Source organism: Vulpes vulpes, chromosome 2 (assembly GCF_048418805.1).
Source record: "Vulpes vulpes isolate BD-2025 chromosome 2, VulVul3, whole genome shotgun sequence".
Lineage (NCBI taxonomy): Eukaryota > Metazoa > Chordata > Mammalia > Carnivora > Canidae > Vulpes > Vulpes vulpes.
This window is the reverse complement of record NC_132781.1, coordinates 59,748,646-59,770,647: the sequence shown is the minus strand read 5'-3', so window position 1 is coordinate 59,770,647 and position 22,002 is coordinate 59,748,646. Positions and strand designations below refer to the sequence as shown.

The 22,002-nt window shown below is 39.0% G+C and overlaps 1 protein-coding gene across 11 annotated transcripts in view; it reads left to right on the top strand.

The window, feature by feature from the left end:
- The first annotated feature begins 14 nt into the window (after positions 1-14).
- The window catches only part of RABGAP1 (RAB GTPase activating protein 1), a 166,767-nt gene continuing 144,779 nt past the window's right edge, over positions 15-22,002 (top strand). For 3 of the 11 annotated variants that reach the window (XR_011999857.1, XR_011999856.1, XM_072748647.1), the window contains exons 1-2: positions 9,115-9,203; positions 17,396-17,521. The gene's annotated coding sequence lies outside the window, so the exon portion shown is untranslated. Of the gene's footprint in view, positions 253-5,349; positions 5,531-5,670; positions 5,815-9,114; positions 9,204-17,395; positions 17,522-21,562; positions 21,633-22,002 lie in introns of those variants that run through there. The other 8 variants (XM_072748650.1, XM_072748648.1, XM_072748653.1 and 5 more) reach the window with 8 other exon arrangements.

The following is a 22,002-nucleotide window of genomic DNA, read 5'->3' as shown; positions in this document are numbered from 1 at the left end:
CCTCTCCACCAATCAGAAGGCTCGGAGGGCACCGGGGCCGGAGGAGGGAGTTTGCGCGCGGAGAACAGGGTGCAGCGTAACCGCGAGTCTTGCTGTGTGCGTCTCGCTGGCGACCCGGAGCTTTGGGGGCTCTTTCGTGTCCCGGGTTCCGGCCCTGCGCTCTTCACCGCTTCTCAGCGGCTCCTCTGTGGCTGAGCCTCCGCCTCCTGTGGCCCTCCTGGGTTTGAAGGGCGCCGCCGCACTTAATCCTTGGTAAGCCCCTCCCGCCTTGGGGAGGTGGACTCGCCGCGCGGGGACCCTGAAAGCACAAGGTGGTTTACTCACCTCACTTTTGGATGTTGGTGTTTCCCAGAGATCCGTGTGATTCCCGTGGCTCGTTACCTAGGGTGCGCTGACCGTTCACAAATCACTCGCCAGCCGAGACTGGTTTCGAGCTCCAGGGCCAACGGCAGGAAAAACCTCTCTAATTGTCCGAATCTTAGTGTGCCATTATCTCACGTTCATATGCAGGCCGGCTTCTCACGGCCTGTAGTCCTTGTGTTGGTCAACGGCATCATCCACGCAGTCCTGCTGACCAGAAAACTTTATTATCATTCCAGTCCTTTTCCTCCTCCTTGTCAATCCAGTTGCTTGCTGGGCTCTTTTTTTCTTGGCAGCGGCGGCGGCCGGGGCTGCGGGTGGGCGTTGTTATTACAGTAAAACATGGTATTTATCATTTTAACCTTTTCTAAGTGTAAAGTTCTGTAGCATTAAGTACATTCACAGTGTTGTCCAACAGTCACCACAGTTGTATCCAACTTCATTCTTTTGTACGTGGATATCGTTTTTCCAGCACCGGTTCTTGAAAAGACTGTGCTTTACCAAACTTTGAATGGTCTTGTCGTCTTTGACCGTATATGAGACGGCTTATTTCTGGGCTCTCTATCCTATTACATTTGAGGAAGTGTGAGTCCTCCAACTTGATGCTTTTTCTTTTTCTTTTTTTTTTTTTAAGATTTTATTTATTCATTCATGGGAGACACAGAGAGAGAGAGAGAGAGGCAGAGTCACAGGCAGAGGGAGAAGCAGGCTCCATGCAGGGAGCCCCACGTGGGACTCGACCCAGGGTCCCCAGGATCACGCCCTGGACCGAAGGTGGTGCTAAACCGCTGAGCCACCCGGGCTGCCCCAACTTGATGCTTTTTCAAGATTCTTTTGGCCCTTTGAAACTCCATATAAATTTGAGGATGACCTTTTACATTTCTGAGAAATAAGTTGTAATTTTGATATTGTGTTGAATCTGTAGATCACTTTGGGTGGCATTGCTATTTTAACAAGTTTAAGTCTCCCTACCCGTGAATACACAGTGACTTTCCATATACTTAGGTGTTCATTAATTTCAGCAATGTTTTCAAGCTTTCAGGGTATTTCATTCTTTTTGATAATATTGTGAACAGAAGTTACTTTCTTCATCACCTTTTCATATTGTTCATTGATGGTATGTAGAAACAGCTGATTTTTCTGTGTTGGTATTATACTCAGTAACATCACTGCATTTGTTTTTGTTTTCTTTTGTTTGTTTTTTGTTTTGGGTTTTTTGTTTGTTTTGCTTTAGTAGCTTTCTTTAGGGTTCTTTGAGGTTTCCATATATAGTCATGTTGTCTGAATAGAGATAGTTTTACCTTTTCCTCTCCACATTTGCCTTTTATTTCTCTTTCTTGTCTAATAATTGTGGTTAGAACTTCCAGTTAAACGTTTAATAACAGCAGTAAAAGGAGGCATCTTTGACTTGATCCTGATCTTAGAGAGGTTGCTAAAGTATTCAGTATAGTGTGAGATGTGAGTTTTTCACAAATGCCTTTATTATGTTGAGGAATTTCCCCACTAACTCGTTTTCTAAGAGATTTTATTATGAAAAGCATTATAGTCAAATGTCTTTTCTGCATCCATTGAGATAATCATGTGCTTTTTCCCCTTTGTTTTATTAATGTCGTATATTACATTGATTTTTATGTTGAACCACCTTGCATTCCTGCAATAAATCCCACTTGGACGTAGCGAATAATCCTTTTAATATGTTGTTGGATATGATTGTCTTACATGTTATGGATTTTAGCATCGATATTCATAGGAGATAACTGTCTATAATGTAGACAGTTTTTATCCTACGTATTTATCTGGCTTTGGTATCGGGATAATGAAGGCCTCAGAATGAGTTAGGAAGTATTTTCTCTTTAATTTTTTTTTTTTTTTGGAAGAATTTCAGGGGGATTGGTGTTATTCATGAAATGTTTGGTGCATTTCACTGGTGGTCATCTGGGAAAGGACTATTTGTGAAAGGTATTTTTGTGTGTGTGAAGATTTTATTTATTTATTCGAGAGAGAGGCTGAGACACAGGCAGAGGGAGAAGCAGGCTCCCATTGTGGAGCCGGTTGTGGGACTCTGATCCAAGGACCCCAGGATCATGCCCTGAGCCGAAGGTAGACGCTCAACCACCGAGCCACCCAGGTTCCCCTTGTGAAAGGTTTTTGACTCATTTCATCTCTTTCCTTGTTATCTGTGTTGAGATTTTCTATTTCTTCTTGAATCAGTTTAGATAATTTGTGTTTCAAGGAACTTGTTTCTTTTCCAGGTTGTATAATTTGTTGGTATACAGTTATTCATAGCATTCTTTTATAATCTTTTTATCTCTAGAAAGTCAGAAATAATATCCTCACTTTTGTTTCTGATTTTAGTTATTTGCATAAATATTTGTTGATTTTGTTCTTTTCAAGGAAACAGCTTTTGGTTTCATTGATTTTTCTTTTTTTCTGTTTTGTAGTTTATTTTCACTCTAATCTGTTTCCTTTCTCTCTGCTAGTTTTGAGTTTAATTTCTAGTTTTTCTTGTTTTGTGAGGTATAAAGTTAGGGTATTATTTTGAGATCTTCTTAATGTAGCTGTTTTCAACTCTCAATTTCCCTATGATCAGTGCCCTCATTGCATCCTATCAGTGTGGTCTTTTGTATCATTTTCATTCATTTCTAAATATATTCTAATTTCCCTTTTGATTTTTTCTTTGACCCTTTGGTAGTTTAAGTGCATGTTGTGTAATTTACACGTGTTTGTGAATTTTCCAGTTTTCCTTCTGTTACGATTTCTAACTTTATTCCATTGTGGTTGGAATAGATACTTTGCATGATACCTCTCTTTTAAAATTTATTGAGATTTGTTTTGTGGCCCAATTATATGGCCTGTCCTGGAGAATGTCCCATGTGAATGTAAAAAGAATGTGTATTCATTCTTCTGTTGTTGGATGTACTGTTCTATACATATCTGTTAGGTTTAGTTGGTTTATCATGATGTTCAGGTCCTCTGTTTCTTAATGTATCTTCTATCTGGTTGTTCTGTTCATTATTGAAAATGAAGTATTGAAGTTTTCCTACTTTTATTGTAGAACTGTTTATTCTTCCCTTTAATTCTGGTCATTTTTGCATCTGTATTTTGAAGGTCTCTTACCACATATGTTAAGGATTATAATTTTTATATAATCTTGCTTTATTGAACTTTTTATTAATAGTGTCCTTTTTCTGTCTCTGGTAACTTCTTGTTTGGATTTATGGTCTATTTTGTATGTTAGTATAACCACCCCAGACCTCTTTTGGTTATTATTTGCATGGTGGAGTAAGTTCTAGGCCCAACATGGGGCTCAAACTAATGACCCTCAGATCAAAAGTTGCGTGCTCAGCCAGCCAGAAGCCCCTGGAATATCTTTATAATAAAAATTCTTTCACTTTTAACCTATTTATTTCTTTGACTCTAAAGTATTTTCTAAACCATAGATGGTTTGATTTTTTTTTTTTAAAGATTCTATCCATTTATTCATGAGAGACTCAGAGAGAGAGAGAGAGAGAGAGGCAAAGACACAGGCAGAGGGAGAAGCAGGCCCCATGCAGGAAGCCCGACGTGGGACTTGATCCCAGGTCTCCAGGATCACACCCTGGGCTGAAGGCAGCTCTAAACCCCTGAGCCACCTAGGCTGCCCAATCTTTTTTATTTAATCCATGCTTATCTTCGATTGAAGAGTTTACACCATTAAATTTAAAGTGATTACTGCTAAGGATGGATTTCTTTCTGCCATTTTGCTGTTTGTTTTCTATAGGGCTTTGTGCCTTTAATTTCTTTTATTATTGCCCTTTTTTGTGTTTATTTGATTTTTTTGTAGTGAAAAGTTTTAATTCACCTCTTATTTTCTTTTGTGTATATGCTATAGATATTTTCTTAGTGGTTGTCATGGGAATTACATTTAACACCGATAAGTTATAACAATCTAAATTAATTGGGACTCCTGAGTGGCTCATGGGTTGAGTGTCTCCCTTTGGCTCAGGGTGTGATTCCAATGTCCTGGGATCGAGTCCTGCATTGGGCTCCCCTCAAGGAGCCTGCTTCTCCCTCTGTCTGTATCTGCCTCTCTCTGTGCATCTCTCATGAATAAATAAGTAAAAAATCTTTAAAAAAGCTGGGATCCCTGGGTGGCGCAGCGGTTTGGCGCCGGCCTTCGGCCCAGGGCGCGATCCTGGAGACCCTGGATCGAATCCCACATCAGGTTCCCGGTGCATGGAGCCTGCCTTCTCCCTCTGCCTGTGCCTCTGCCTCTTTCTCTCTCTCTCTCTCTCTCTCTCTGTGACTATCATAAATAAATAAAAAAAAAAATTAAAAAAAAAAAAGAATGTAATTGAATTGATACCAATTTTAATACAGTAGCTCTTTTTATAGCCCCACCCCTTCTTTCTATTATTGATGTTACAGATTATATCTTTATACAGTATGCCCAATAACTTAGATTAATATTTTAATGCACTTGTCTCTTAAATCATATAGGAAATAAAAAGTGGAGTTACAAACTGTAATTATAATACTTTTATAATTCCCCACCCATTTATCTTTACCAGAGATCTTTATTTCTTCATATAGCTTCAAATTACTGTTGAGTATCCTTTCATTTCAACCTGAAGGATCGCCTATAGTACTTCTGATGGGCAGGTTTAGTGGTAAACTCCCTTACATTTTTTTTTTAATCAAAGGTTATCTTAATTTCCCCTCATTTTTGAAGGACAGTATTGCCGGATATAGAATTGTCAAGTGTTTTTTTTTTTTCTTTCACCACATTGAATATTGTTAATCTACTGCTTTCTGGCCTCTGAAGTTTAAGATGAGAAATTGGCTGATATTCACTTGATCTTAGCCAAAAGGCCAAGAAGTGATAAATTAGCTGATATTCTTTATTGAGGATCTGTTGTATGTGATAAGTCAGTTCTCTGCTTTCAAGAGTCTCTCTTTTCTCTGGCTTTCCATAGTTTGATTCTTCTCTCTCGCTCTCTTTTTTTTTAGACTTATTCATTTGCCTTAGTAAATGAGAACATGCTCACACAAGGGAAGGAAGAGGCGGAAAGAGAATCTCAAGTAGATTATATGCTGAGTGTGGAGCCCTACTTGAGGCTCAGTCTCACGATCCTGAGATCATGGTCTGAGCAGAAATCAAGTCAGACACTTAACTGACTGAGCCACCCAGGTGCCTCTGATTATTATTCTTTCTCCCCTTTCTTCTTCTGGACTCCCAGTGGTATATTGTTTTTCTTGATAGTGTCTCACAGCTCCCTCAGACTCTATTCACTATTCACGTTTCTTTTTTTCTTTTCTTTCTGTTCTCAGATGGAGTAGGAAGCACAAGGAATCCATCTCTCTACCTAGACAACAGTTGTACTGGCAGAAACTGTCTGAAGTAACTATTTTGGAACTCTGAAGTCTATTTGAATTCTTGCATCTTCCAAGAGAATGTTTGATTGGTAAATTGAGGTTAGTTTCAGTCAATGTCAGCCTTGAGCATGATAACACTCCCAGTTTCCTACCCTTTAGCCCAAGGCAGGCAGCCATGCTCACATTCCTGGTGTAGCTTGCAGGACCTGTGGTGGGAAATAAGGACCTTGTTCACCAAATACCAGAGTTCTGTGTTTTGATTGCTGATTGCTCCTTTTGAGTTCTGAGAGTCAGGCACAGAGTGGCTACCAGTGTTTCAACCCCCATAGGCTGAGCTGGCTTCTATGAAGTTTGGAGGAACAGCTCCTGTTTTGTTTGTTTTCCCTTCTACCCTATTTGGGAGCCAGACATTTAAGGATTAGGACATTCAGAAGCAACCGCTTACATGGGGAAAATTAGAAAGCTACCATGTATAACCAGGAAAAGATGCAGGCTCAGAAAAGAACTGAGAAGACCTTACTTTTAAGCTTTCACCTTAGGCTGATCCTGATCTCTGGCACAGAAACATCCTTCAACAATTAAAAAAAAAAAAAAAAAAAAAACAAGTAATGCCTGGGAAAGGGGTAGAATCTGATCTCCACAGTTATAAGATTCAAATGTCCATTTTTCAGCAAAAAATTAAAAGCCATACATGTAGGAAAGTATAGCCCGACGAATGAAATAAATCAACAGAAACCATTCCTGAGAAAAATCAGACATCTGACTTATTAGACAAAGATGTTAAACCAACTGTCTTGAAGTTGCCACTGAGCTAAAAGAAAACGTGAATGAAGTTAGAAAAATGTGGGGGAAAAAATGGAAATAGTATTAAAGATAGAGAAATTATGAAAGGAACCAAAATGAAATTCTGAAGTTAAAAAGTACAATAGCAGAAATGAAAAATTTACTAGAGGAGTTCAAAATCAGGTTTGAGCAGGCAGAAGAATCAGCCAGCTTGAAGATACCTCTTTTAAAACATCTCTTGAACTCCATTCTCTCCCCTGCCATCCCCTTTCTTCTGCTTCAGTTCAAATATTTCTGATCTTAGGCAGCCTCCAAACTGTTCCATTTACCCCCTGTTCTGCCTTTTCTACTCCTTACCAAAATGATCTTTTAGAAAATCCAAATCAAATAAAAGCTCTGCTTTTGTAATCCTGTGCTTTCATAAAGCCATTTTTTTGCTTTACTCATGACCCTGTTCCTAGTTTCTATACAAAGATCTGCTCTTATGATTGTGCGTGTGTGTCTGTTTGAAACAATTTCAGCATAAGAGTTATGTGATTGTAATCTTGTACTGTCCTTAAAAACCTCTAAGGGCACCCATGTATTTATAGATTGAATTCCCTTTTTTAAATTTTTGCATTCACAGATTTTCCCATTCTGGCTCCAACTTATCACGTTAATCTATTGAGCCTTGAGATAGAACTTCCAGTTTCGAGGAAATACCAGGTCTAGATGAATATTCAAATCCAGAAAGTGGGAAATTTTGCACTTCAAGTGGCCTGATTTCTTCAGTAAGCCAGTATTTTAATATTTATCTTAAGTTCTAGAGTAAAAAATACTTACGGGATAGAACAACCAGAGGCAGTGTGTGACCGTAGGTTAGATACTGATTTAGGAAAACTAGCTTAAAAGTTTCAATCAGCAATATTTAATTGTAGTAGGTAATAGATGAAAGGAAAACTTATTGAAATATTACTGATTTGGGAAAGCCAACTATAAAAATATTTTTAGGTTGTTAGAAAAGTTGGATGTGATCTAGGAATTAGATGAGAGGAAACTTTATTGAAATAATAAGGTAGATATTGTTAATTAAATAAAGCACATTGCTAAACCATGTGATCTCATTTTGAAAAACAATATGTTAGCACACAAAGGATATGCGTTACGGTATTAACATTGGTGGTGGTAATATGATGTTTTATTTTTTATTGTAGCTTGTGTCTGCTTTCTGTTCTCCATGGCATACTGTACTGAATCTGTAATAAAATTGTGTTTAAAAAATTTATGTTAAGATTTACATATATATTTGGGGTATACTTACGAAATCAAAGAATACATGAATGTATAGTCACCAAAATATTAAAAGTGCGTCAGGATTTGAGGATTTCCTAATACTGCATCTATTATTTGATACTACTACTCTAAAATGGGTGTGTATTATTATATAACTGTTTAAGGAGAAAAGGAACAAAGCTATTTTCCTGCAGGAGTGCAGCCAAGTCTATTGTAATAATAGACAACTCACATAGAGGACTGCAACAGAGCACAACATTTTTGTGTATTCTCTGGTTGATTGGATACATTATCCACAGGAAAACATTACATGACTCATTCACCAGGAAAGGAGCATAGGCTCTTTGAATAAAGAAAGGGGAAGAATAAGGGATAGGCTATAGAATTATTTTATAAATTACTACGACTTGCACCTTTAGTAGCCATTGTTTCTGTTACCAACTACTTTGTAAATTCATTCAGGACTTTAAATTTCATTTAGTTGCTTTTGCTCTATATATCACTTTTGAACGATTCTTTTTATTTAAGAGTTTATTTTTAAGTAATCTCTATACACAATGTGGGGCTTGAACTCAAAACCGCGAGATCAAGAGTCACCTACTCTAGGGCTGAGCCGTCCCCCCCCCCCGTTGAAGGGTTTTAAGATAAAATCCCAGCCCCATCTTTGTTCTAACAGTCTGAAACAAGCTGGTTTGTTTCTGATCTGTTCTGTGTCTCTCAGGTACCACAAGGCAACTCTGTCGCAGCCAGTCGCCTTTGGACTTGAGGCAAAAGTTTTGACTTTTAGACTGAATTGTTACTTAGGTTGGATTCCTTTATAAAATGAACAAAAAAATCGTTAATATTCTCACAGGTTTGTGGTAAAGCCAAATGAGATACCCATAAAAGGACCTATCACAATCCCTGGCACATTGCAGGCCCTCAGTGAAGGCCAGGTGAATCGAACACTGCTAAGGGCTGCTTTTGAAGTAGCACTGGAACGTGAAAGGTGAGCAGGGGATTCCTTGCTCTAGCACCAGCAGTCTTTTGCCTATGCACTCCTTTTTAGGCGTAACAGGTGCCACCAAGCCGGATTCCCCTGCCGTCCTGCTTCTGGTCCGAGGCAGTCAGAGCCCCAGCACGGAGCACGGCGCTCAGCGCAGCTGTGGAGCGCAGGCTCGGCGCAGGCGCAGACTCCTGTGGCCGGGTAAAAGCCCAGGTGGAGCTTCGAGGAAAGGAAGTAGGCCCTCGCCGCCTGTTGTGGGACCAATGGGGCTGCTCGCCTTCGCCGCAGCCCTATGAGGCGGGGCGGGAGGCGGGGCGGAGGGCGGAAGGAGCTGCTCTCACGTGAGTAGGGGGCGGGGAGGGCGGGGGCAGGGCGGCTGGGGAGGCCCAGGCGGCGGAGCCTGCGGGACTGCGAACGGCGGGCGGCGGAGGAGGAGACGGCGGGTCGGGTAGGGCCGCGTTTCCCCTCCTCCTCCTCCCACCCTTCTACCCACCAAGCCCCGGGGGATCCTGTGACAGCTCCTACGGGGAGCCAGGCTGTGTTCTAATCCCACGGGGCTGGGCCGGCCGGGCTGCGCTCACCTCCCTCGACGAGCGGGGTTCTGAGGGGAGCCGTGATTGGGGGGAGGGGGAGCCGTGGCGGAGGGGCGAGGGCGCATGCGCAGGCGGGACCGCTCGCGCAGCCCCTGCCCAAACCGGTTCCCCCTGTCTGGGTGGGTATTTGTCTACCGAGTCCTGCGCTTTAGGCGGTCCTTCGGACCCCGGGCAGAGCCGGATTGACTCTTGCCTTCGTGTTTGGGGCCAGGTCCTGTTTGGGAATCTGGCTGGTCTCTCCGCCTCAGTTTCCTCCCCATGCCAGCCGGGCCTGTGCTTGTGACTTCACCTGGCTTGGGCCTCGGCTAGCTTCCTGGGCTGCGCCAAATTTGAAAGACTCGCTTTCTTTTAGTGTCGGCCTGACAGCTTCTGCTGATCTTTGTCTCATTTTCCCCACCTGCAGTTAAAGTGTCTCACTCTCCCCGTGTCCTTTAAGATCTGCTCCCAGTGCCTCACTGCTGGGTCTTGATTCTCAGCAGCCTCCCGGGAGTTAGGTGTTGAGCCAGAGGATAACCCCAGACTTCCAAGAGTTCGCTGTCCACTGCCTAGTAGTACTTTGGTCCTTACCCTTCTAACGGCTGTTAGCATCTGCACCCGTTTTTACAGGCCTCTCCATATTTAAGTTTTCTCGGGAATTCCTGTATCGAGGAAGCAAATGTCCTAGGAGACCGTGTTAAGTAATCATGGCACTTGTGCTCCGTTAGTTTAAAATCACGTTCCAACTTGAATTTGAGATCTTTTGGCTTTTGTGACTTTTATTAGGGGAAAAAAAAAACCTGTCAGGGACAGGATTTCTCTATTCCTTTGACTTTGTCATCCACATAAATATCTGTGCTCAAATACTTGTGACTGGGATAGTGTAGTGTGAGTTATGTTTCCAGCTGCTTTGTTTATTTAAAAAGAGGATGAATCGCTCTGCGTTTGCCACATTAAACCGATGTTTGAAAAGCTGTTGAAAAACTTAGAAGCCAAGGAAGCACACATTCAGCTTTTTTTTTTTTTTTTTAAACGAAGGACCTGTTGTGTATGGGGTGTTATTTTAATACATGTTGAAGGTTTTTGGTAGCGTTTACTTATAAAAACTGAGAATGAATTCGGGAGAGAGTTATGTTCTTCCTTTATAAGACCTCAGATTGCATTAATAAGATTTGCATCCATGAGTAATTTGTATTTACTAGTAACCTTTGAAATTCACATGTAACTTAAATACAAATCAAGTAAAAAAAATCAAATTCCTAATTAAAAGCGAACTATGTTGTACACTTCATTGTTAGTTTTATAACTCAGTTTACAGTTAGTTAACTTATGTCATTGGTGTTAAGGTACGTGACTTTGGATAAACTACCAAACTCTGCATTCTGGTCTTATTGGCATAGTGTTTTATTAACAGTTTACTTGTGCTTATTTTTTCTTTAAGATTTTATTTATTCATGAGGGATAGAGAGAGGCAGAGACATAGGCAGAGGGAGAAGCAGGCTCTATGCAGAAAGCCTGATGTGGTACTCCATCCGGGGGCCACCCAGGTTTCCCTACCCGTGCCTAATTTGGGTTAAGTGGTAATTTAGTGTGGGACAGTGTAAAAGTGAAGACCCCTGTTTCCTACTTTTATATTGCATACTGAGAGAAGTGTATTGTACACATTATCTACACTAAGAGACATGAGTTTCTCCAAATGTATCTCAACTTTACAGCCCAGATTCTTTAAAGAAGTCATTTTTTTTAATTGAGTATATTTCCAGATATTTACAGTCCACATTCTTTTAAAGAACTGTCTGCTACTGACATGTTTCCAGCTAATGTGTGGCTTAGTTGAAGGTTTCATTACATTAATTGTTTTAACAAGTGATCTTTGAGTACAGGCTTCAGAAAATAGTTTAAATCAGTGCTACTGGGACCCCTGGATGGCTCAGTTGAGCTCTGCTTTTGGCTCAGGGCCTGATCCTGGAGTTCAGGGACTGGGTCCCACATCGGGCTCCCTGAGGGGGTCCTGCTTCTTTGCCTATGTCTCTGACTCTGTGTGTGTGTGTGTTTGTGTGTGTCTCATGAATAAATGGATAAAATCTTTTAAAAAAATGATCAGTACTACTGTTGAGTGTCTTTGTAGGCAGTGGTGTGCTGAGGTTCTGACATAGGCTACCCATAATTGTAGTTTTCAGTGTAATCAGGTATGATTAGATATCTCAAGCATGTGGAATAAATTAACTCTTAAATAATCTGTCATGGAGATAGAACTCAAATATTGAAGAAGTGCTGATGTAGCCAACATGCATAAAGGGTTTGGCATGAACTTTGGATGCTTTATATGCAACTACCTTGTTTTATTGGTTTTCCATACATAGTTAGATCCCAAAGAAAGAAAATTTAAGTCCTAGGACTCAGTCAGTGGGTATCAACTTAATAGCGGTTTCTTTTTTGCGTAAATTGGTTACCTGGTCCATCCCTCATTTCCCACTTCTGTGCTGTTTCTGAAAGATGTTGATTCTTTGGAAAACTTTTAAGTCAGAACAATACTGGATAGACATTTAAATGTAACACTCTTGTTGAGGCTAACAGCCTTGTTTCTCTTCCTATGCAAAAACTGAACAGATACAGTTATAGACATTACCCTGGAAATTTCCCTCTTTCCAAAGCAACCAGAATCATGACTACCATACTCTTTCTAGCATAGTAGAGTTTTATCAGGCCTAACTTTTCCCCAAAATTCCTTTTTTTGTGAATCACTAAATAGTAAAAATAAAGCCCTTATTTTTAAGTTCATTCTTGACATTAAATAGTATACACAGCCATGGTTCTAAAGCAGAAGGTGTTTTCTTCTTAATTGTATGGGTGTGCTGCCAGATCTGGAGGTCCACATCTCTCAGAGTTCATGTGCGCTTGTTACATATCTCCAATTGAGATTGCATCAGTTTTTTATGTTATAAATTACTACTCCTTGGGACCCATTAATCTTTGTGGGAATAAATTTTTTCTCCATACTAAAATCTGCTATTTCTTTAGGTACATTAGGAAATTTGTGCATAGAAAAAAAAAAAAGGAAATTTGTGCTTGTGATAACTTTAATCAAATGTCATCAAATGTCATTAACTATAAAAAGCTTAACAATAATTTGACTATTTTAAAAATTTACTTTGTATATGTAATATCCAAGTAACTATAACATATATAACATATGTTCCCTTATTTATACATTTCGGTAATTACAGCCAACAACCAGTAGTTATAATCTTGTTTTCCTTTTTTTGAAGATGGCCCTTGTATCAGAAAAAGGAATTGATACACAGAATCTTTGTGAACGTATTTTAAGTATCATCAAGAGTATTAAGAGACACCATGGGAGGCTAAATTGGGGATTAAATGTTGGACATTTGTAAAATACTACTGGAAAGAGCCATGAGTTAATCACTTTAATATTTTTGTGGTAGAAGTAATAAACTCTTTTATACCCTTGAAGTATGCTGCTGATAAACGGATTCTGGCAATATAAGAATAGGAACATGTCATGTAAATCTCTTTTGCTGTGACACATGATTTTCTATGAATAGACCTCTGATATATCTGCAGAAGAAAAATAGTTATATTTTTACTGTAGTTACCTGTTGAATTCTTTGTGAATTGAAGAAAAATCTGAAATCTAATCTCAAAAGCTAGTATTTCTTTACAAAAATTATTCCCTAACAGGAACAAATTTTATTTTTAATTATTTTTTGCTTTGAGTTGTGCGAAACAATCTTTTCAGGTAGGTTTAAAAGCATCTTTGGAACTTAATATTTGTGAATTTTTAAATCTTCTCACACAGTGCCTATTCCAATGCTGTGAATGAAGATGCTCAATAAATCTTCGTTGTTTGCACATCCCCTATTCAACACTTGTCCTATGTCCTGCCATGCCTTATATTAGAAGGTTTAGAAAACATGGGTGGATCTGCCAAACATTTGTGATTTTGCTATGCACATTTCCTTGAAAATTGGAAAGAGGTTATAGGAAGGAGGGGTGCCTGGGTGGCTCAGTCAGTTGGGCATCTGCCTCCCGCTTGTGATCTCGGGGTCCTGGGATGGAGTCCCGTGTCACGCTCCCTGCTCAGCAGGGAGTCTGGTTCTCCCTCTGCCCCACCTTGCTTCACTGCTCGTGTTCTGTCAAATAAATAAAATCTTAAAAAAAAAAAAAAAAACTTGTATTGACCAATGAATGGATAAACAAAATTAGTATATATATTCCATAGACTACTATTTGGCCTTAAAGAGAAAGGAAATTTGGACACATGCTATAACATAGTACCAAATGAAATAAGCCAGCCGCAAAAGAATATTGTATGATTCTGCTACTTTTATAGGTACAAAAAGTAGTCAGATTCATAGAGAAAGAATAGTGTGTTGGTTGCCTGGAGGAATGGGAGTTAGTGTTTAATGGATACAGATTTAATTGGGGAAGATAAAAGGGTTCTAGAGCTGGGTGGTGGTGGTAATTGCACAATAGTGTGAATGTACGTAATGCCACAAAACTTACGTTTATAGATGACTAAAATGGTAAAATGGTAATATATTTAACCACAATTTTAAAAAATTAAAATTTTGGGACGCCTGGGTGGCTCAGCGGTGGAACGTTTGCCTTTGGCCAGGATCAGGGCATGATCCTGGAGTCCCAGGATTGAGTCCTACGTCGGGTTCTCTGCATGGAGCCTGCTTTTCTCTCTGCCTATGTCTCGGCCTCTCTTTCTGTGCCTCTCATGAATAAATAATATATTTTAAAAAAATTTCTCTATTCCTGTAATTATCTTTTTAAATCTGGAATTGAAAGAAAACGATCACTTTATAGTTGAAAGAAGTAAATTGTCACAGACATTGCAGGTTAAAATTTGCCTGATGATAACTTTTAGATAAGCTGGTTTTTCTTGCTTTTATGTACTGTAGGCCCAAGATGATTGTTTAGTTTTCTTTTGTTTTTGGTTTTTTTAAGCTAAGCTGAAATTATTCAGAAGGCTTAAATTAATATGGTTCTCTTAGCTCACTAGAATAATTCAAAGAAACAGCCCCCAAATTCAGAGTTAGACTTCAACAAAGACACATCTATTGTTTAGCAATTAGTAGTGGTGGAAAGGAATTTAATTTTATAAAGAAGGAATGATTTTCCATTGAGTTTTGTTAGATTTGTCCCACCCTTCCCAGAGCTAGGCTGTGAGAAATTCATGTGAAAACCAATGCAGGAAAACAAACATCTGAGCCAAGGACAGAAGAAAAAAGCTGAGATTAATACAGTGTTATTAAAAAAATAACTTTTTTGTACGCTATTTAATTTTAAAGGGCTACAAACCCACTTGGCCTGTTACAACATCTTTGAGACTTGATTCTTTTCCCTTCCTGTTTTGACTTTTTCTGAATAGAGTGTAATCTTCTTAGATCTGTGTTTTAGATACAACTGGTAGCTACATAGTGAATGGATTAGAATAGGGAGAGAATGGAGATAAGGGCACCAAGGAGAAGAGCTGCATTTCAGAAAAGGACAGAGGCACCTAGATACCTGGATTTGGATCAAGATCCAATTTTATCTGTAAAGTTAAGCAGGTTATTGAACCAGTCTAAGCCTCAGTTTGTCATACAAAGTCAGTATCTTAAGTTTGTGTGAACATTAAAAATAATGCATATAAGCTTTTTAATACCATGTAGGCAATATAATTGGTAGCAGGAACTGGTAAGTATTGTCTCTTTGTATTTAGCAAGATGATTTAAGTATCCTCCTTAAGATTTCCTAAAGCTGTAATCATTTGCTCCCTGGTTGAGCAACAAAAATGATGGATATTGGGAAGGAAGGGATTAAGAGAGTGTTTTGGTCCAAAGGAAATCTAAGGTATATTTTCTGGCTCAGTGTTAACTGGTTTTGAGGTTGACAGGAACTTGGGACACCTGGGGGCTCAGCAGTTGAGCGTCTGCCTTTAGCTCGACATGATCCTGGGGTCTGGGATCGAGTCCTGTGTCAGGCTTCCTGCAGGGAGCCTGCTTCTCCCTCTGCCTGTGTCTCTGCCTCTCTCTGTCTCTCATGAATAAATAAATAAATCTTAAAAAAAAAAGAAAGATTGACAGGAACTTGATGAAGAATCAGCGAGGCACACTCAAGGGTAGTTCTGGGTCTCTTCATTCTAGTTATCACCTATATCCCCAAGTCACATGCATGTGGTATATAGCATACTTGTCATCCTCACATTACTTAGACCCTACTAGTTAAACATGGATTAAAGAGTATTATTCAACCAAATTTATTTAGTGCTGCCAGTAAAAGATGTAAAGATATGAATAGGGGATCCCTGGATGGCTCAGCGGTTTAGCGCCTGCCTTTGGCCCAGGGCATGATCCTGGAGTCCCGGATTGAGTCCTGCGTCGGGCTCCTGGCCTGGAGCCTGCTTCTCTCTCTGCCTGTGTCTCTGCCTCTCTCTCTGTGTGTGTTTCAACTCAGGTCTCTGTGTGTCTCCCATGAATAAATAAAATCTTTTTTAAAAAAGATATGAATAAAATCTGAGATCCCTTTGCACAAATAGTTCACAGGGACTGTGTGTGTTCATTGTATTCCCAGCATTGACCATAGTGGTTTGTACTTAGTAATTGTTTCTGGAATGAATGATCAACCAATATAGCGGAGTAGAACAGAGGTATAATATTATTTTACTGTGTGATAAATGCTATAATTTTGTGATAGAATTAAAAAGCAAACAAAAGCCTTAGGAGCCCAAGAGAGAAATAATGAATATTGTAAAAGGGAAAGGGGGAGGTTGGATAGTTGATTGTACCTTAAGATTGCTGGTGAGGGAGAAGGACTACCCGGGGAAATGAAGACATTCCTCGATTAGCAAACAACATGAGCAAAGGCTCAAAAGCATAGAAGTATATGACATATTTGGTGCATTTCTGGTATGGTTTGATAGAAGATAAGAGTAGAATGATAGATTGTCTCCATATTTGAAGACTAATGGTATAGAGGTTTGGATTTTACTCTGTTTCAGAGCAAAGGTTTTGAGGAAAGGGTGAGATATATGATCAGATCTAAATTTTAGATATTAGCTATGGGACTTTGATAATCAATGACTAGAGAGATTCTAGAAAAGGAGTCTTACGTTTTAGCTAGACTTATGGTGGATGGTAAAGAAAGAGTAAGATTGAAGTATGTTTTGGAGCTAAAATCCAGTAGTCTTCCAGGGGAGAATGAGAAAAGGAATCAAGGACTTTTTTGACATCCCTGTCTTCGATCAGTGGATGTTAACCACAGTAGGGAGCATACAAGGAAGAATATGCTTATGTGATGAACAGAGGTTTATTTTCGACACATGGAATTGATTTTGAAATGCCCATGAGCATACATAGCTGAATTGTCCTATGTAGTCTCACAACATCCTTTGTGTACTTCTATTATACCAACCACTATATTATAATTACCTGTTTATTTTTCCATTTTCTGTACCACTTTAAGACCATCCTAGGTAAAGACTACCTATTATTCCTCACTGTAACATTACACATATTGCCTGGCACATGTCAGACAATACTAAATAGAAAGGAAAACGGGCACCTGGGTAGCTCAGTCAGTTGAACGTCCAACTCTTGATTTCAACTCAGGTCATGATCTCAGGGTTGTGAGATCAAGGCCTGCTGTCAGTCTCTTTGCTGGGTGTGAAGCCTGCTTAAGAGTCTTCCCTTTCTTAAAAAAAAAAAAAAAAAAAAAAAAAAAAACATAACACAATGGAAAGAGAGAGTTTAAGAGTATTAACAGCATACCAAAAAAAAAAAAATAAAAAGTTATACCCATATGAGCTAATAAGAGCCAGAGAAAAGTGGAAAAAGAGGCATGGAGTAGAATTTAGAGAATGGACAGAAGAAAAGGAACCTATGACAGCTGAGAAATGGTAGCCAAAGGTAGAAAATGGAAGCAAAAAAGTTTCAGAATAAGGAAATGGCCAATATTTTCATTTCAGCGGTAGAAGATGAGAAATGAACAGAATTCTTTGGGTTTTGAAAGTTTGTATTGTCATTGACTGATTTCCCTCCCCCCCCCCTTTTTTTTTAAGATTTTATTTATTCATGAGAAACAGAGAAGCAGCCTCCCTGTGAGGAGCCTGATGTGGGAGTGGATCCCAAGACCCCCAGGATCACAACCTGATGCAAAGGCAGACACTCAACCCTGAACCACCAAGGTGCCCTTTTTTTTTTCCTTTTTAAAATGATACTCAGGGAGGGTAAACAAAATCCTCAGGGCCACAGATGAGTGGGTTTTGTTTTAAGATTTTATTTAAGAGCAAGAAGAGCAGAGGGAGAAGCAGATTCCTTGCTGATCATGAAGCCCGAAAAAGGGCTTGATCCCAGGACTCTGAGCCAAAGGCAGACACTTAACTGACTGAGCCACCCAAGTGCCCCCATAGATGAGGTTTTAATTAAATTTTTAAACAGATGGTTCAGTGAGGGTTGGTGAGAGATAGAGGAGCCAGATTTTTGAGAGGCATTGCTCTTTGGAGTGTTCTATTGAAAGTCGTAGAGGTGAAGGCAGTTAATACTACTACTTCAGGAAAAAAGAGTTTCAAGAAAACCAAGGAAATACAGATGAATTAGAGCCCTGGAATAGTGGCTGGGAACTAGCACATTTTGTCTCAAGCACGTCAAGTTCAATTACAAGTCTCACTCACACCTCTTTTACCAAGTTAGGTAGGTCACTTATTAGGAGGTGATTTTTGCCTCTACTAATTGCATATTAGCAAATTCATGCCACTGCAAGTTCATTGTTTATGTTATTCCTCTGAGTGTTAGTATCTAGAAACAACACAATGTCTGATAGTACGTCATCCAAAAAAAGAGTTCAAGTATTTTAAAAGTAAATACTAATTATCCAGGAGCCCACTGCTATTGAGGAACTATCAAAAGAGCCTTTGTCATGGGCAGTTCTTTCCATTTTACTCATTAACTGGGTCTTTAGTGTTAAAGAAAGAGGAGATTGAGAATGAAAATGAATCTTCTTTTGGTAAGACCTGAGGTGCATTATTTGCCATGATCTTTGCAGAAGTACAAAGTATAAATTTAAGTATATTTTTAAGTATAAATTTGTCACTTAGGGCACAGGACAGTAAATTCAAACAAAAAGTTTGTAAAGAGTTTTGGTATTATGAGACTAATTTTCTTTTTTTTTTTCTTTTTAATTTTTAAAAAGATTTATTTGAGAGAGAGCACGAGCACGAGGTGGGGGAGGGGTAGAGGGAGAGAGAATCCCAAGCTGACTCGATGCTGAGCAAGCCGGGCTCTAGGCTTGATCCCACAACCCCGAGATAATGACCTGAGCTGAGTCAGATGCTCACCTGACTGAGCCACACAGGTGCCCCTTTAAAAAAAATTTTTTTTTTAATTAAATAAATAGTCTCTATCCCCAACATGGGGCTCAAACTCTCCATCCTGAGATCAAGTCACATGTCTACTAATAACCCAGTCAGGCTCTCCCATGAAACTAATCTTCAATCTAGGGATCATTTGTGTGTCAATAAGAATAAAAGTAATGAAAGAAGTTGTAAGAAATATAACGATTGAACTTTTGGTGTTTGATGCACATGTAAACTTAACCTATCGTTTTAAATGACTTATTGACTTATTAAAGGAGATAGAGAAGGAGGCATCCTTGAACTTGACTTGCCAACCTGACCATGTTGAGACAGAGAGCATGAAAAAGGGGGGAGGGGCAGTGGGAGAAGCAGACACTGAGCAGGGAGCCCCACACAGGGCTTGATCTCAGGATCCTGAGATCATGACCTGAGCTAAAGGCAGATGCTTAACTGACAGAGCCACCCAGGTGCCTGATACTTGTTAATTCTTTTAAAATTGGAAGTTAGCTTGAAAAGCTGTAATGAGGGCAGCCCTGGTGGCGCAGCGGTTTGGCTCTGTCTTTAGCCCGGGGCGTGATCCTGGAGACCCGGGATCGAGTCCCGCATCGGGTTCCCTTCATGGAGCCTGCTTCTCCCTCTGCCTGTGTCTCTGCCTCTCTCTCTTTCTGTCTCTCATGAATAAATAAATAAAATATTAAAAAAAAAAAAAAGAAAAAGAAAAGCTGTAATGATTAAGTGTTTATAATGTTTTATATATATTATTAAATTATATATATATAAATATATAAGTAATTTTTATAATAGTTCTTTGAGGTAGATAGTACATCTATCTTATGGAATGAGGCTCATTATGACAGAGCTCACACTATTAAGTAGTACAACCAGTATCCCAACTTGGGTTTTTCCTAACTCTAAATCATTTGTTTTACTGTCACAAATATGACTTCTGTTCTTACTGTCATTTAGTAAAAGATGATCTTACCTTTTCATTGGGTAGCTCTTGCTCTTTTCCGTCTTTATTTGCCATTTATCCTAATTTTTTAAGCAAGTATTGGAGCATCTACTATGTGCCAGGAATTGTTCCAGGTGCTAAGGATTTAAAAGTTAATGAAACAGACAAAAGTCTTTGCCCTGGAGGAACTTAGGTTCTAGCTTAAATAATATATAAAAACCAATGATTAAAATGTAAAGTGTGTTAAATATGGTGGGTATTATGGGGAAAGGTGGGAAGAGAGATGATAGTGCAGGATGTTTAGGGGAAGAAGGTTATTCTCTATTGTCCATAATGTTTAGATTTAGAATTGCAGTCTGAAAGATGAATTATTACAGTAGGAGGCTTCTTGTGATAAATGATATAAATAGGGATTAAAAGCAAAACAGTTACTCCTTGTGGTTTCAAGAGAGAGGTTGTGAACACAATTTTGCCAGGAATACCACATGTTCTGGGACTCCTATATTGTGGAGGCCAGAGGAGAGGAATCTTGTATAACTTTTCATGTGGTACTTCATGTTTTGATAAATATCATTCCCACTAAGTGATTCTATTTTTTACAGGTGCCAAAACAAATAGGAAAGTATTTTAAAAAGTGTATTTTCCTTTTACCTCCTCAAAGGAAATAGGTTGAACTTTCAGTTCCATAGTGTTTAAATACCAAAGTATAATATTTTTTTGAGTCTAGAGTATTACAGATAGTAGTCAGTGTTTCAGATCATAGCTTTAGAGAACTTTCCAATGCACTCTGCTATTTTATTAATCACGGATTAAAAGAATGGAAATCGGGTACCTGGGTGGCTCAGTTGGTTAAGCATCTGCCTTTGGCTCACTCAGGTCATGATCTCAGGGTTCTGAGGTCAAGCCCTGCATCATGGTCCCAGATGGGCAGAGAGTCTGCTTCTCCCTTTCTCTGTATCCCTCCCCCCGTGCATGTTTGCGTTTGTGCTCTCTCTCAAATCTTTTTTTAAAAAAGACTGAAAATTGAATTAAGCATAAAAAACTTTGCCTAAAGTACTAGTTCAACAAAACCTAGCCTAAAGTACTAGTACATTCTGCAAAAAATACCCAGTAGTGAGTGTTTTGGGACAAAGCCCAAATTTGTGGCATTGGAAAGGTGGCATAATCTGACGGAAAGAGCATACCTTCTGTATTCATAGATGATTGGGTTCAATTTTTGCCTTTGCCTCTAACCAGTTACATTACAGTCATTACTCTGAACAAGTTAGACCATCCGTCTAGGTCTCAGTTTCCTTATCTATGTAATAATGTGAAGATTAAGAGTGTTATATATGATGGATATTATGTCACTGCCATTAGTCACTGCCAAATTACAATATATCATAATAGGTACTATACAAAATGTAAAATGCTATAGGAGCAGAAATAAGGCAAGCTGTTTATTTGGTTCTCGGATGAGGATAGGCAAGGAAAAGGAGAGTTAGATCATGAATGACGAGTTACAGTTGATGAAGTACAAAAGCAAGAAAACCAATTTAGGAAGAGGATCCAATGAGGGCAAATACATGGGCATATTAAAGTATGTATTTTTAGTGAGGATGTTCTCCCTTCTGATGTATTCCCCCTTTTTTTATTGAAGTATAATTGACATACAATATTCTAGTTTCAGGTGAATATTTAACTCTCCATATCTAAGTCCCTCTCCCAACATGTTCCCATAGTTTTCTTTTACCCTAAATCAGTATCTATTAACCTATTCCCCTTTTTTTTATTGAAGTATAATTGACATACAATATTCTAGTTTCAGGTGAATATTTAACTCTCCATATCTAAGTCCCTCTCCCAACATGTTCCCATAGTTTTCTTTTACCCTAAATCAGTATCTATTAACCTGTTCAATGTGCCTTTGTTCTCTGCTGCAGTATATACTCCTTTGGGGCAAGAATCTAATTTCTCTTGTTTACCATGTATTCTTTATACACTAGACACATGGTGAGTATTCATTGAATGGATGAAGCAAACCTACCTTAAAATTTTTTTTTCAGAAAGTACATTTTGAAATGTCTTTGAATGCCACACTATACATTTTAATTTAGTCCTATGAAATATAAAGCTGTGATAGCCATTTAAGCAAGAGAATTAGTTTAAATAGAAAGCAACAAGTAGTAGTAAGTGTTCCATCCTTAGTTATGCCTAAATGACCTTCTCTTGGGGTTCCATTTTTGTATCTGTTCAACAGTATTATTTCTAAGTTTCTTTTGAACTGTATTATCCAGGGATTGTGTTTATCGAGATAGGAGCCTTTGAAGGGAAAATAGTGCTTGGTACAAGGTGTATGCTTAATTAATACATGTTCAATTAA